Source organism: Dryobates pubescens, chromosome 6 (genome assembly GCF_014839835.1).
Source record: "Dryobates pubescens isolate bDryPub1 chromosome 6, bDryPub1.pri, whole genome shotgun sequence".
Classification (NCBI taxonomy): domain Eukaryota; kingdom Metazoa; phylum Chordata; class Aves; order Piciformes; family Picidae; genus Dryobates; species Dryobates pubescens.
The window spans coordinates 9,171,168-9,185,981 of NC_071617.1; the positions used below are offsets into that span (position 1 = coordinate 9,171,168).

Here is a 14,814-nt window from a genome sequence, read left to right on the forward strand (position 1 = left end):
CAGTTCCAGTTTCTGCTCCTACCCTGCTTTTTAATCATCATTGGGACAAAACATTAATATGCAGGTATTGCCTTGCTAAGAAAATTGGAGTAATCGGAAGTTTTATTAGCAATATTCAAAACACAGTCCATGTCTATTTAAAGGTTTGAATGGATCTCGTTAGAACACTGCATAAATTAACCCAACCCAATTCTCCAGGATGCATCAAGATCTAAAAAACCCCAAGTTTGATGTTCTCTCTTACCACCCACTTAAAAAACTCAAACGCAACACACTGGGGTTAGCTTAGGTTGCAAACAGCAACAAAATCAACGTTCATCTGAATAAATGCAATTTACTCCTCGATGGAATGAAGATCATACCATAACCAGTTCAAAACCAAAACAAGAAGAGGCTCCCCCACAGCCCCCCTCCATGCACAACCGCCCTCTCCTTCTCGCTGTTATCAATGCCCCAGCGCAGCCTGCCCGCTCGGGGTCCCGCATCATTCCCTCCATCCCTCCCCACCGCCTGAAACCGTCCCTGGACAGCACGAAGCACATTGCTGCCGCCGCCACCGCTGCCGGGCTCCCTGTCCCCACCGCCCCGCTCGTGCTGGCGGCCAGACAAAGCAAACTCTGGTTGCATCACGGAGCAAACTCATTTTCCAGCAACCTCCCAGCCCGGAGTTTACCGCTACTGTAATCCGGTGCTGTCAACAACGCCGCCTTTGTTGCGCGCTCGTGCGCACAGCTTGCTTGTTGGCTGCTTTGGTGCTCTTTTTTTTTTATTATTATTTTTTAAAAATCATTACTATTATTATTTATTTTAAGGAGAATTTTTGTTTAAAATGAGTAATCTGTTTTCAAGTGATTTCTCCTCCGTGCTGGCTCCACCCTGTACTGTAAACGAGACATTACCTTATACAAGAATGAATCTGCTGCATTCCTCTGTCTAGCTGCCTCGCAGCACATTTCCTACGCTCACAGCAGCCCCGGCAGCGCAAGCTCTCCCACCCCTTCCCCCCCACCTTTTTTTCCTTTTTTTTTTTTTTTTCCTTTCCTCCCCCCCCCCCCCCTTTTCTTTTCACTGCCTCGCTGTGTTTTTGTGTAAATGATCTCACATGACTCAACAAATCCATCTGCCTGGAGCAGGCCAAGTTTGGAGCCTTCCCAGGAGGGAGGAGAAGAATTGCTTTGTGGAAAGGACCTGGAGCTTTGCCCTTTCTCTGGCTCAAATTACCCGCCTGTCAGGCCTGACGGATTTGGCTAAAAATAAAAGGAAGCGGGCCATGAAAAGGAGATGAATGAGCTCAGCAGTTCCTTAGATAACATGGGCCTGGTGTCGCCCAAAGATCCCAGAGCAGGAACTTCAGATGCCAGGCATGTAAGTGTGGTGCTGCAGCTGAGGCATACTTGGCTGTTTGGGGACCAAATCAAAAAGGCACAGAAAAGGGGCAAACCCAACCATACGTTGCTGGAAATAAACAGATAAAGACATGCAGAATGGCAGAACTGTCTGCTGGAGGGTTCAGGTTGTAAAAGGCGAGATTTACGGTGTTTCCAGTGGGGAAAGGGGACGTGGGGGGGTGTGGCAGGGGGATGCACGTGATGTCAGCCTCCCGCCCTGCCTGTGGAGCCTCAGCATCCTCCCTGCAAATGCCTGCCCAGCGCCCGCAGCGGGTATTAAGCACTTAGTTTGGCAATGTAATGACACACTGCAACAATCTGTAATGCGAGGCAGTCAGCAAAGCCCTGGCTTGCAAAGCTCTTTCTCCTAACCATTAACCATATGTTTGGCTCCGCCACCGCCTGAGCGAGCGGGTGTTCCAGCGCACCATCTGGTTTCTATCCACACAAGCAACTGCAAAGCACAGAGTATTTCCCTCTGGAGCCGTGTCTTCCTCCCCAGATCCCCCTTCCCTGCCTAGCCCCCTACTCCACTGCTCCCCATCTTCCTCCTTCATCCCCTTTCAAGCAGCAGCCTCACTCCCACAGCATGATGCTCAAGCACTGAGGACTGTGGTCACCCCACTGAGGGTACAGCAGAAGAGTGGGGATGCTGTATCAACCACCCCTCCATGAGCTTGCACCCCCGTGAGTGCGCACGTAGATGGAGGGACTCCATGCCTCACCACTGAAGCTTGGGGTACCAAGTCAAAACCATGGGATACCTTGACCCATCCAGGAGCTGCCGCAGCGCCCATCACATCTCACTCACGCACACATGCGCACAGGGACTGTTCAGTTTGGATTATAGCAACTCCATGCCAACACTGCAGAAGGACTTCAAGAATGAACCTAACAACAGGAGGACAATTAGCAGTGTTTATCTCCTGCTTCCAAGTAGGTCTTTCTAGGCACACTGGGTGTTGGTTCCCCATCCCACCAAATCAAGAAGATTCTGAGGAGGAAAAAAGGGAGGAAAAGGAGAACAAAGGAGATAGGTGAAGAAAAAGAAATGAAAATATTTACTTTTCCTGTGATAACTAAAAAAGCTCTTTCTGAAACTAGAAAAAACACACCCTTTCAACTGCTATATTTCAGAAGACCTTGCACCATATGTTTGCTTTATGATTTTATGAATTCCAACTACTATTTGTGTTTTTAAAGCACTTCCATCCTTCTGTTTGTTTCTGAAGTCACCTATGGGAGACCAGCAGTAATTTTCCTCTCAAGTTGGCCAGTTTAAGATTAATCATGACCTAATGCATGTATTCAGGGTTGCAAGCAATAGGATATTCAGCAAATCCCACACTTGCTCCTTTAAAAGAAGTTTATACTCTACAATGAGTCACACATACAGTGTTTATCCAAGTTACCAGTGCTACAAGGGGGAAAAAAAAGCGCCCATTACATTTGCAAATACATACAAATCGCAGCTGTAAGCACCCAACTGCTTACACCATGACTTGTTTCTATGACTGGATATTGATTTTTTAATAATGTGTCATTATACCAATGTTGATACAGCAACTATATTCCCAGAGTATGCAATTTAATACTAAAAAGAAGCTGGGTCTAGGAAATAGCAAATCCACACTTCTTCACATGATATTTAAATGTCCTTCTTGGTCATGACTGTAGCAAAGCCACAACTGTGTTTTTCCCACTGAGTGATGACTTCAGTGGGATTGCCTAGGAAGTCTGAGGGTAGGATCTGGCCCCAGCTATGAATGTGTAGTGCAATTAGCGCTGTAAACTCCTCATCTTCATCTTCCACTCCCCCTCAGTGAGGAAAATAAAATGATTAAAAACATAAGAGGTGCATTTAAGCCAGGAAATTAAACTTCCTACAAAATAGGACCTCAATATGTTAAAGACCACTGTTTTCATGTAAGATTGTTGCAAATGTATTAGTGGCACGGTTAAACGTCACATACTAGGTTTTCTACAGCCACGGAACAAATTGTCTTCATTCACACTCAAAATAACCAGCGGTAGTCCTCTAAAGCAGTAAAGGTCTAGGTCTGGGCCTTTTAGCAGATAATGATCTGCTCTGATCCAAAAATCTTTTAAAAAGGGGGAATTCAAGTGAAATATTCATAGATTCAGCGTTGTGCAGTCCAACGGGACAGCTAATCATTTGACCTCCTTCCATAAAACAGACATGGAGCTTCCCTGCCTACATCGATGCAGCTGTAAAGAGGTTAGGGTAAAAAAACCCAAACAAACCCAAAAGAAAGAAAGAAATTACAAAAGAACAGCCTCAGATTCAACAGCCTGATGTAAGGAGGGAAGCTACTGCACCACTGGTGCTGCTGGAACATTCACACCCTCTCACCTGGTCTGAATTAATTTAATAGCCAGCCACTAATTCTTGTTATACCTTGTCACCTTCCTCTACTCCTCAATCCCTGACAAAGGGCCACTGCCTCAAGCCTAGGCAGTTTGTAAAGCACAATAAAAAGCAGTGCCACATTATTACCTGAATCCACCGAGTCCTCCTGCCAACAATGATGTTTATGCAATCACATTTTTCTGCTTTTAAAAACTTCTCTCTTGCCTCATCGCTCTATGTGAAAAAGAAAACAACAAAAGAGAAAATTGATTAACTGCACACAAGTATCTATCAATTGCATTACAACAGTTGGCTTTTCCAGGAGGTATTTCAGTCTTTTGATTTCCGCCATTTGTCATAAAGATATTAAACAACAAAACATCCTTTTCCCCCCCCCGAGAACTGCTCGTTGACCAAACGAAGCAACAGAGGGCAAGGTACCACAGCCCATCTCTTGTAGAACTATGCAGGAGAATGCAGCTCTTCTGCCTCCAAATCCCCTGCCTGCCCCCTGGGACATCCTGCCTGGTGGTACAGAGACCAACACTAAGCAGACAGGACCACCAAAGGCAGAAATATGGGGGAAGAGAGAGGTGCCTAATTTTCTTTCAGTTTCAAAAGGAAACCCATGCCACTAATAACTGCTGCAGCAATGTAAAATTAATACTTGCAAAATGACATCAACAGTAAATTCATTGTAGGGTTTCCCTGAAATTTGCACCTATAACATTATTTAGTGACACCACTTAAAATTCTCAAAAGGGTTTTTCAGTGTCTGTGCTTAGTCCTCACTCCACATATTAGTAGCTTTAAGCTTCAGTGTCAAATTCTCCTGCCAATATATCAAATGAACCAAAATGTACAGTTCACAGAAGATGTTTTCACACTTAAATAAGGAAGAAAAAAAAGCCCTGGTGGTAGAAACCCAAGTGAAGATAAACCTCAAAAAACCCCACCAGCCTCTCTGAATGGTCAGAAAATACATTATGAGTAAAGAAGAAATGCAACTGGATTTTCAGTACTGGAAATACCATTAACATCACTACTTCATTGCTTTCCCTGAAAGCAAGTAAAAGAAACCCCTTCACTTCAGAAGATGTAACTTAGAGATCTGTATGTGATATCTTGCCTTCTTCCACAAGGGCATGCAAATTAAACCTAGCCACACAGCACAAGGTTGGGGATATGGCCCTGAGATTTCAGGGCTTGGGCATTTGGCATACTCTGTCCATCACTGACATGCCATGTCTGCCAGGAAGATTTGTTGCAAGGTTCTGGTCACAGCAGCCTGAATGAGCCATTCCTGAAAAAGTGGCTGGAAAGACTCAGTAAATTCCAGCAACATCTGGAACGCAGTTTAAACCTGGGACTAGCCAGGTACCACCCAAAGCAAAGAGCACAGTCTAGTCCAGGGCTGAGGAGGACAGAGATGCCCTTTGCATTTGCTCCTGACTGGGCATGGCCACCTCCCAAACCAAGGCAGGGATCAACTCTCTCTCCTGCTCCAGGTGACCTCTCTCCTGCAGCCCCAGCAGCCTGGAGCCATCTATGTTCAACACAGAGCAGGGAAGAACTGGGCCAGGGGATGGCAGGGAAAAACACATCAAAACTAGAAATGTCACCTAATGGGGATGGAAAATTTGAGGTAGGATGGGGAGAAAGTGACACACTGGTTAGGCATGGAGGGCTGTATCGTGGCTTTGCAGCTGCAGCACTGGCACTGAGTCATGCTGAAGCCTCTACGATGCCGGTGGGCACTGTTTGCCATTTGTTTGCTTTCTGCCTTTTGGTGTACCAAAGCTACGTTGCAAGAGCAAACACTGAACATTGATGAGTTGAAGCACTGAAAAGGGAGAGAAGTGTGGCAGGAGAGCACTGCCTACAGCAGCTCTCTTCACCTTCTCCTGCTGCACTCAGCACAAGAAACATACCTGAGCCATGCAACACAACTATGAGATTAAAGCCCAGGACAACTCTTGACAGCTGTTGGCAGTGAAGAGGGCAGCCACCCCGCTGCTCCCTGCCATCCCTCTCGGCATTCAGGCAGATGAGCTGTGCCTTGGAGAGCTGCCATGCAGCTCTGATGCAGCATCACTCTAGTCATTTAAACCTAGCATTTCCCAAGGGACCATTAATGGCAAGTTCCTAACCAACCTGAAACCCTGGCTTCTCTCAAGCACAACTAATGAACACTCACAGCAAAAGGGAACTGCATTTCCAGTACATGAAATACTACACAGTATGAAGACAACTCAGCAGCAAGGCTGTAAGGCCCTCAAGATCCTTTGTCCTCTTGCTTTAGCTCTCTTCCTGTACAGAAGCGGCGACGCTTCCCAAATAATTTGTCAAACTCCCAAGCCTGACACTGATAAACAGAAAAAGTTCGAGAGGAAATGACAAACTTCTTCAGTAGGATTTTAGTAGCGTGCCATAAATAAAAGCCTGAGGCCAGACAAGGAACAGCAGGGGGAAAAAACAAGATGCTGAAGAGGGCATTCGCCCAGGGCTCGCAGCTACAGCTACACGGCGGTAGGCAGCGAACTTGCAAAACAGAGAGGAGTGCCATCACGTAATTGAAAACTGTCCATGCATTCACAAGACTTACAATCAGGTCTGTACAAATCCTTTCTCTATCTCCCTGAGTCGCACTCTGACCTTAGTTACAATGTAGTAGTGTTCATGTGTACAAAAATAAAATTAACAGCAAACAGCTGGAGCCGCCCTGGATATGATGCTGCCTTGCGCATTCACGGCGTGCAACAGCACAGGTCTGCAGTCGACCAAATGTCTAAGGCAGGAAGACAGACCTTAAAGGTAAATAATTCAGGCCTTGACTTCTTTAAGGTAAATAATTTAGAGCTCTAATGTACTCACTGACTGCAAATAGGGAGTTCCGCTCCTAGGAACCCTCCAAACTGTCCTACATCCAATCCTCAGGAGTGCAGAGCAGAAGACTGTCAGCAACAACATGCCTCAAATATTCCTGGGTAGGGCAGCAAGGATGCCATCTAACACAAAGGGAATCTCAGATATGAAAAGGCAGCTTTGCAGACTGGTTCCAGTGCTCTGTACCATGCTCACGCGCTGCTGAAAAGGAGGAGCAATTTCAAGAACACCACTTGAAGCAGCAGTTAGGTGGTCTGTGAAGCAATGTGTGCCATGGAAGCGTTGGAGAAACTCTTCAAAGACAGTCAACACAGTAGTTTGGTCCAGAGGTGCTAAAAGCACACATGACTACGGGTGAGGCTGTAAGCTCTTGGCTAAATAAGACAGGCTGTACATGAAATGGAACCAGACAAACCTTTGACTCCTCACTTCACAGTCTCTCTTCCCTTTCATAAAATTGGCTATGGTCAAATGCTTTTATCAACACTTGGGAATTCCTGTGCATGTGCCAAAAAAACACCCCAGTCAGACAAAATCCATCAACAAAACACAGTATCAATCTTCATCAATTCTTAAATTACCAGCCTGCATCCTCTAGTTCCAAGGAGACATTCCCAAGCAACAGTTATTCCTGACCAAGAAAAGAAACTGCATTAAAATGCACATACAGCAAATTGTCAGTTATACAATGTTGTTGCTGCTGAAAAAACTCAGAGGGTTTTTATGCTGTCTCACACATACATAAAGTGGTGGTACATAAAAACACCCTGGAGTTGCCTCACACTCTCTTAAGAGACCTACATGAAACCAGACCAAGGAGGAAACCTCCACCTTTCACCACCAGACACAGCCACGTCAGCAGCAGTAGCCAAGGTGCTGCAAGGCTGCTGATGAGCCTGGAAACACCGTATGGGAACATGCCTGAAGATTAGCAGCTGAAAACACTATTACTGTTCTCACTCCATGCCCAGTGGAGATGAGATCTCATCGCCAGCAGAGATGTGGGTCACCATCAGGAAGCTGGCGTTATTCCAGCCCCATCTTCTAGGTAAATCTCCCAACTGGGGAAACAAATCTGCAGTGAGGTTGCATCTGACAAGATCCTGGGTGCAAAACAAAAACAACCATGGGCAGTTTCTTTGCTCCCTGGTGATACCATCCAACTGAAAAGAAACAAACCCCATCATGTGATGTCTTGGATGCAAACTACTTTGCAGAAAAAGCTTGCTGTAAATGTAGGGTTCAGACTGCAGTGTCTCAAAAGCTGGTAAAACCATCTTGATTGCCCAAGTGTGCCTCCTAAACACCCCAGAAGAAACTACTTGTTCACCTACCCTAAACTCAAATGTAGGGAAGGAGAAAGTATGAAAGACCATGAAGTATCAATTTCAAACCCATGATGTTTGGGGGTCGGGGGGGAAATAAAATGCTGATTTTCTACACAATCAAGAGCTGATACCCATCCAGGGGCAGGACTGAAAACCAAACCGGCTTCCCAACCTCGGCTAACCAAAGCTTTTGCAATCTTCCTGCACACCATTTCCTTGTTTACATCTCATGGCACTGGAGTTCAACTTTTAGAGAAATACAAATGGCAGACCTAGAGAGTGAAATGTGGTATTATTTACAGAAAAGAGAACACGCCGTCCACAAGAATTCATAGCCACACACATCCCAATCCTGTTCCTCAGTCCAACACCCACTCCTGAAATTCTGTACCAACCAGATTAGCCGATGTGCACATGCTTGCACTCTTGTGGAAACAATAGTCTCTTTCAGTCCCTACAATCTTCTGAAGAACCAGGCGAAAACGTCATGGGAAAAGTTAGGAAATATCTGCAGAAAACAGTCCACGAGATGAAAGGCAGAACAAACCTTTTAACTTGCACAAAGTACATAACATGGTTTAGAAAATAAAACACTCCAGTGGTGGAACAGCTCCCTTACAAACAGCACTGTGGGCGAAATCCAGCTTGGGGAGCTGCAAGGCAGATCTGGGAGCTGATACCTCACACACAGGAGGGATCTTGGCAAGCAGGATAGGTCCTCCTGCTCCCAGTGCACAGCGCTCTTTCCTTTGCTCCCCTCCCAAACAACGCTCTGCTGCTGTGGAGGGCATAGCACTATGTTTTAATTAATTCAGCACAAGGTTTGAAGTGCCTCAGGGTTAAGCTAAACACTTCTTCCATAGTGGTTAAAGACAGAAAATAACTATACGGAATAAAGCTCTGCCGTAAGTTTGGGGAATTGAGGGCAGGAAAGAAGCTGCAACGGAGCCACCCCTGACCTCTCCAAATTTCATATCCAGAGGACTCAAAAATAAGGAACCAAATTTTTAATCAGCAGGGAAATGGGGCAAGGACTCTTGTTTTCAGTGGCATTATGGTTGGGATAATCGCATAAAAGGCACTATGTGGTTGTAACACCCACTTTCTGTTCCAAACTGCAGGTCTCCAAAAAACCTATCAGAAATAAATTTCCCTCACCCAACTACCAGGACAGCACTAAGCGCTCAAGAGACATTTAAAATGAATAAACTTCTACAAATCCTTGTTTCTCCTCTTCCAAGGGGCTGCATAACTCCAGCAGGAAACAAATGCAGATGTTCTCTGAATGCACTCACAGTACTATTTTTTTTCTCTAGTATGCATCTTCCTAAAGGATTGCTTATAGTAAGGGAAATGCTGATGTAATCTTGACAAAAAAACACTGGGTCCTGCTCAGTGCAAGCACTACGAAGGTCAATAGCAGCACCATGGCTTGAACTCTGCCTTTGCCCTTTGCTGAGCAGGCCATATAACCATTGGCATCTTACCTCTCACTCATGCTTCCCCTCAAGTCATGCTCACTTTCTACAGGGTTTTACTAAGCAGTTCATCGAAACGTGATGGTAAGTATTTGACAGACTGGAGGAGCAAGTCAAAGTACAGTTTGATGTGTCTGATTGCACAGGCACCATATGAGAATGTGAGAGCTGATTGCAGAAGAACACACAGTGGTTTCTCATTTCACAGCTCCAAAAGAAGTGTGTAGGACCCTGATACATAACAGATGTTTCAAAGTAAAGTGGAAAGTGGCGTGGACACATTTGTCCATTGTGAAAGCTTCCCAGTGGCTACCAACTGTCCATGCTGTAGTGAGTGGGCTTGCCCTGCCTTTGAGAGATTACAAGCCTAACGGAACAACAGCACTCACAGCTTTCATGCACATGCATAATCCTCCTCTCAATCTTGCTCAGTTTTCCTGAAAATAAATTTGACAAGTCCATCAGTATGATGTGAGAAAGCCTCAAAACAGAACTCGCTTTGTTACACATATTCTTGTACCTATTTAAGAAAAATGGATTATTTTAAAGAAAAAAAAGTCTGGGCTGGAACACATCCATGGTTTCAACAAATTCCACATTCAACCCAAGAAACAAAAGAGCAAAGTCTTTTTCAGTGTTTCTGAGGAACTGGAATACGTATCTATTGTTTACATTGGCCCCTTGGGAGAAGCCCATTGGAGAGATCAAAAGTTGAAATTTGGGATGAAGTCTGGACAGCTCAAAATATTGCCAAGAAATTGCTGTCCTTGACTGTGATGTGAGGGGGTGTGAAGGTGAGACTCCTCCACCAGCTATAACGCCTCCTGGTACAAGTAGCCTGGGCACTGCTGGAAGCACGCTGGTACCACCACAGCTCACACTCATAAGAGCTTTCAGACAGTGTGGTGATACAACTCAAGATGCAGGGAAACTGACAACTTTCTTGTTGGTGATTCTGCAGCTCCTATTTCCACAGCCCATGCTAGTTCAAAGAACACCATAGAATGTGCTTGAAAGGAAAAGGAGTATCTCAGGCTAGGGACATGCAAATATATACACAGGTGAAGCAAGCCTGGGGGCTGGGATCTCACAAACCTCCCGTATTCAACCCAAAGCAACTTTCTTCACACAAGGTCTGCAATCATAAAAGGAGGGTTTGGAGGTTTACCTAGGGCTTGTGAGGTGCCAGGGTATTTTGCTCACAATCCAGTTGTTTTTATATTTCCTTGTGCATAAACACTGCCCCCTTCTTTCAGCCTGCCTCTGCCTGAGGAGCAGAAGCATCAACTCTTCTGGCTCTCAGAGCAAATCGCTGCCTATGGCAACCTCAAGCCCACCCACCGAAATCACTTACTCCTGCATGGGACCACAGAGATGATCCTTTGCCCACTTGTTTACTGCTCTGGAAGGATAGGAATGAATGAACTGCACTTTTTCACAGTATCACAGTATAACTAAGGTTGGAAGAGACCCCAAGGATCATCAAGTCCAACCTGAGCACCACCTTTTGAGTACTTCAGTTACTGGTTCCAGCTGCACCTCCTGGTCCTTCAAAGCATCTGTTAAGGTTGCTGGGTCTGATTTCCAAGTTCCCAGCTATAAGTCTATTTGAGGAAAAAAGGTTGGATGATCTTAGCCCTATGAGAATACATGCATTTAGTCCATCACCATGGGCTCCTGAAACACATCTGTTAAGTGCAAATTTCAGTTTCTGAAATTTTCTTTCTGTTGGCTCATTCTCTTCACTACATCCCAGCAGAAAGCAGAGTCCCAGCAGGCAGAGGGAGGAAGTCTTTATGCTTCCAGCTGCATCTAATGCTGGCTAGTCAACTAGATGCAAAATGTTGTATCAACCTCATAGTTCACTTTAGAGGTTTTTTTCTGTTACTACTGGGATTAGGTGCTCGTGGTTTGAGTGACCACTGGGGAAATGGAAACTCACAGCCAACACTTCAGATTACTTCCCAACACTGCCAGGCTGCCCTCAAAAGAAAAATCAACCAGATGATGTCAGACACAGAACTGCTTAAATCAGATGCCCAGAAAATACTCTGTAATAAACAAAGTTAATTGCAATTCATTCAAAAGAAGGCTGAAGCTCCTATCAAGCCATTGTTTTAAGAGTAGAACAGGATCCCTATGAAGTAGGAGGGAGCCCCTAAGAAGTCAAGGGGTCCTCATTAGTAAATTTAGTTCTGCAGGTGCTGACTTCATGTCATCGTTGTCTCCCAGCCAGACCATTCCAGTAAGCAGCCTTTAATATCTTCAGCAGAATCCATAGACTGAAACTCTACTTTTTAAAGTACAGTTATGCATGGGAAAAAAGAAAAGCTAACTTTTCAATGAAGAACAAAAATACCAGATCAATGAGCATACAGTCTTAGAAATAGAATCCTAATCTCTCACTTGCTAAGAAATCTCTTTCAAAGAAATGTTTATGTTAAAATTTAAACTTATGTTCAACATTAATCTTGGGGAATTTTACAACAGAACATACCAATTTTAAAAGGATTCTACAGTTTTAATGAATTCCTAGAACTCCTAGACAGAAATTAAATGGGGTTGGGGGGTGGGGGTGGGGGGACCAACAGTGTTGGCTAGACATATTTCAATATTTGTTACCATAGAAACAAGCCAGCAGATTTCGGTTTTGGAGTTATCCTTGCTATAAAATATTAAACTTCTTATAGTTTTTGCATATGTATATTATGGCAAGAACACTGACAAGTCTGATAAAGCTCAAAGCATCTTAATTATTTAACAGGATTTTATTTTTCTTTCTTTCTTTTTTTTTTTTTAAGAGTGTATTTTAATTATTTTTTTTTCCCCCCCTTAATAGACTGTATTTTAAAATCTTCCAGCACTTCCAGAACACCAAAGAGACACTTCTGGATGACAGAATAATACAAAGATGCACAATAAATAACAACTTATTTGTCCATGATGCTGTGGGGAAGTGGTAGATAAATGGAACACAAATGTATTCTGATAAAGAAGATTCAACAGTAATGATGAAAAAGTGATACCAATTAGCAACTGTGATAATTTTACCAGGTAAAAGTACATTCAATGTTATATGTAATTTGAAAGAGAGTTTGTACTTCAAATTTGCTGGTTTTGTTTTCAGCTCTAGCAACGGAGAAATGCTGAAGTAGAGAATTTAAGTGATTGAGATAACATCTCGACAATTGAATGCTATCAAATACTTCTGGCAGATGCCTGAGAAATGAAACAAGCACATCATCCTTTCATGCTTCAGAAGAGCATTGACAGTTGTGTTCAATCCACAGCACAACCAGCAAGCAAAAGGATCAGCAATTCAAATGAAGAAAAAGGACAGATGTTTACTCCAGTAAGATCCCTCAGAAAGGAAGGAGAAAAAGCTTGTTGGGACAGCTTAAACAGCAGAGGAGATGGAGAGCTCAGCTTGCCACCCAGAGGATTCCTGAACACCATTCACTGTTAGAACATGAGCTCAGCCAGAAGCAGTGAAGAAGATCAAGACTTGGACAAGCCCAAGTTCACTGCTGCCAGGACTGGATGTGTGCAAGTGACTTTGACCCCGATTTCACAGCCAAAACTGGTTGCATGTTGCAGTCCTCACTTTTTGTTTGGATTCAAGAGAATTTTACTGGAGGCCCAACATGAGGTTTCCACATGATGAAAAAATGCAAAACCATAAACAACAGAGTTATTTCAGTACCGTATTCCAGCACTGAAGGTGACCCACAAAAACACCAGCAGCTAAGCAAACCAGAACACAGCAAAAAAAAAATAGAGTGAGATTGAAACACCCTCTTCTTCCAAGAATTAAACAATGCTTTTTATGAAGTGTAAAGATAAGCAGTGGGACTACCATTTCCTAATGCTTCTGAGGTCAGCCCTCTAACACAGGTTCTCAAATAGCCAATTAAATGCACACAGTCTTCACACTTGCACATACACCATCATGTAGGAAAAAAAAAAAAACCAACAGCTCAAGTCTCCTAAAAAAGAAAAAAAAAAGAAAAGGGAAAGAGAAAAGGGAAAGAAAAAAGGCACAACTTAATTCTTAGAATACATAGAATAAACCAGGTTGGAAGAGACCTTCAAGATCATCGCGTCCAACCCATCAACCAATCCAACACCGCCCAAACAACTAACCCACAGCACCAAGCACCCCATCAAGTCTCCTCCTGAAAACCTCCAGTGATGGCGACTCCACCACCTCCCCAGGCAGCCCATTCCAATGGGCAATCACTCTTTCTGTATAGAACTTTTTCCTAACATCTAGCCTGAACCTCCCCTGGCGCAGCCTGAGACTGCGTCCTCTTGATGGCTTGCAAGGCAGACAACCCCTTAACTAATGGAAAATCTTCAACAATTTAAAAGAGGAAAATGGTAAGACTGCTTGATTTTAAATGAGCAAGAATTTAAATGTCACTTCCTGCATGTGACATCAATTTAAAGAACCTTGCATTTTTGTATTCTTTGGTGTGGTTAGTGGTGGAATCTTTGTAGAGTACATTTCTATGGCATTTACTGTTGTATGTTTATGTTTGGCAACTGCTTTGCATAATTCTGAACACAAGAAAAGGAGAGCGAGTCTTCCTCCATAAAGAGAGTGATCTAAAATGTAGCATGCTACTAGAGCTTTCAAAGAAAGAAACACTGGAGAAAAACTACCCCAGCACTCAAGGGAAAAAACCCCCACACAATTTCCTTTCACACTGACAGCTGCAGTGAGGTACAATGAATTTATTTTATCTGAGCACTTACATATACATGCTAAAGGCACAGCAATACTAGGTACTAGAGAGAATTCACCCATAAAAGCACCACTATCAACCTGCAGTTGAGAGGTAAGAAGGTATTTACATGTCTGTCAGTAAGTCTTAGAGTAAGAGATGCAGGCAGCATGCTGTCAAAGATAAGGTGCTGCACACACTCATTCAAAACAGAGCTATAAACCTCCTCGACACATCCTCTTGTAGGCTCTCTGGGTCAGATTTGTCCCTTAGTGAGCTGTACACTGCTGGACACAGAGCTCCAGGTCTTTCATTTCCAACTGCTGCAGCAGATGTCAACATCTCAGTATGCTCCCCCCCATCCTTCTCACAAGCATTTTTAAGTAAAAGGCTGGTTCAAAGAATCACTTAAACACAATGTCGCTCTTATAAAGTTTTCTGTACAATTCATATCTACACATAAAATGAAGCAGACAGGATCTATGCAGGTACTGCAGGCATGTTTTGGAACAAGAACTATCATTCAATCAGACTGCTCAACTGACAGACACATCTCCGGTGCTTTATCAAACTAACTTCTTTGACAGTTTGTGGCAGCACTGGAGGTGGCTTAGGTTGCCATCCTGGGATGGCAGG

At 43.9% G+C, this 14,814-nt stretch overlaps 1 long non-coding RNA gene across 1 annotated transcript in view; it reads right to left on the reverse strand.

The window, feature by feature from the left end:
* Nucleotides 1-14,814, reverse strand: part of LOC128897292 (uncharacterized) — an 86,958-nt gene that overhangs the window by 39,388 nt on the left and 32,756 nt on the right. Inside the window, exon 3 of the long non-coding RNA XR_008462301.1 lies at nucleotides 3,907-3,993. This is a non-coding gene — a long non-coding RNA (uncharacterized LOC128897292). The remainder of the gene's footprint in view (nucleotides 1-3,906; nucleotides 3,994-14,814) is intronic.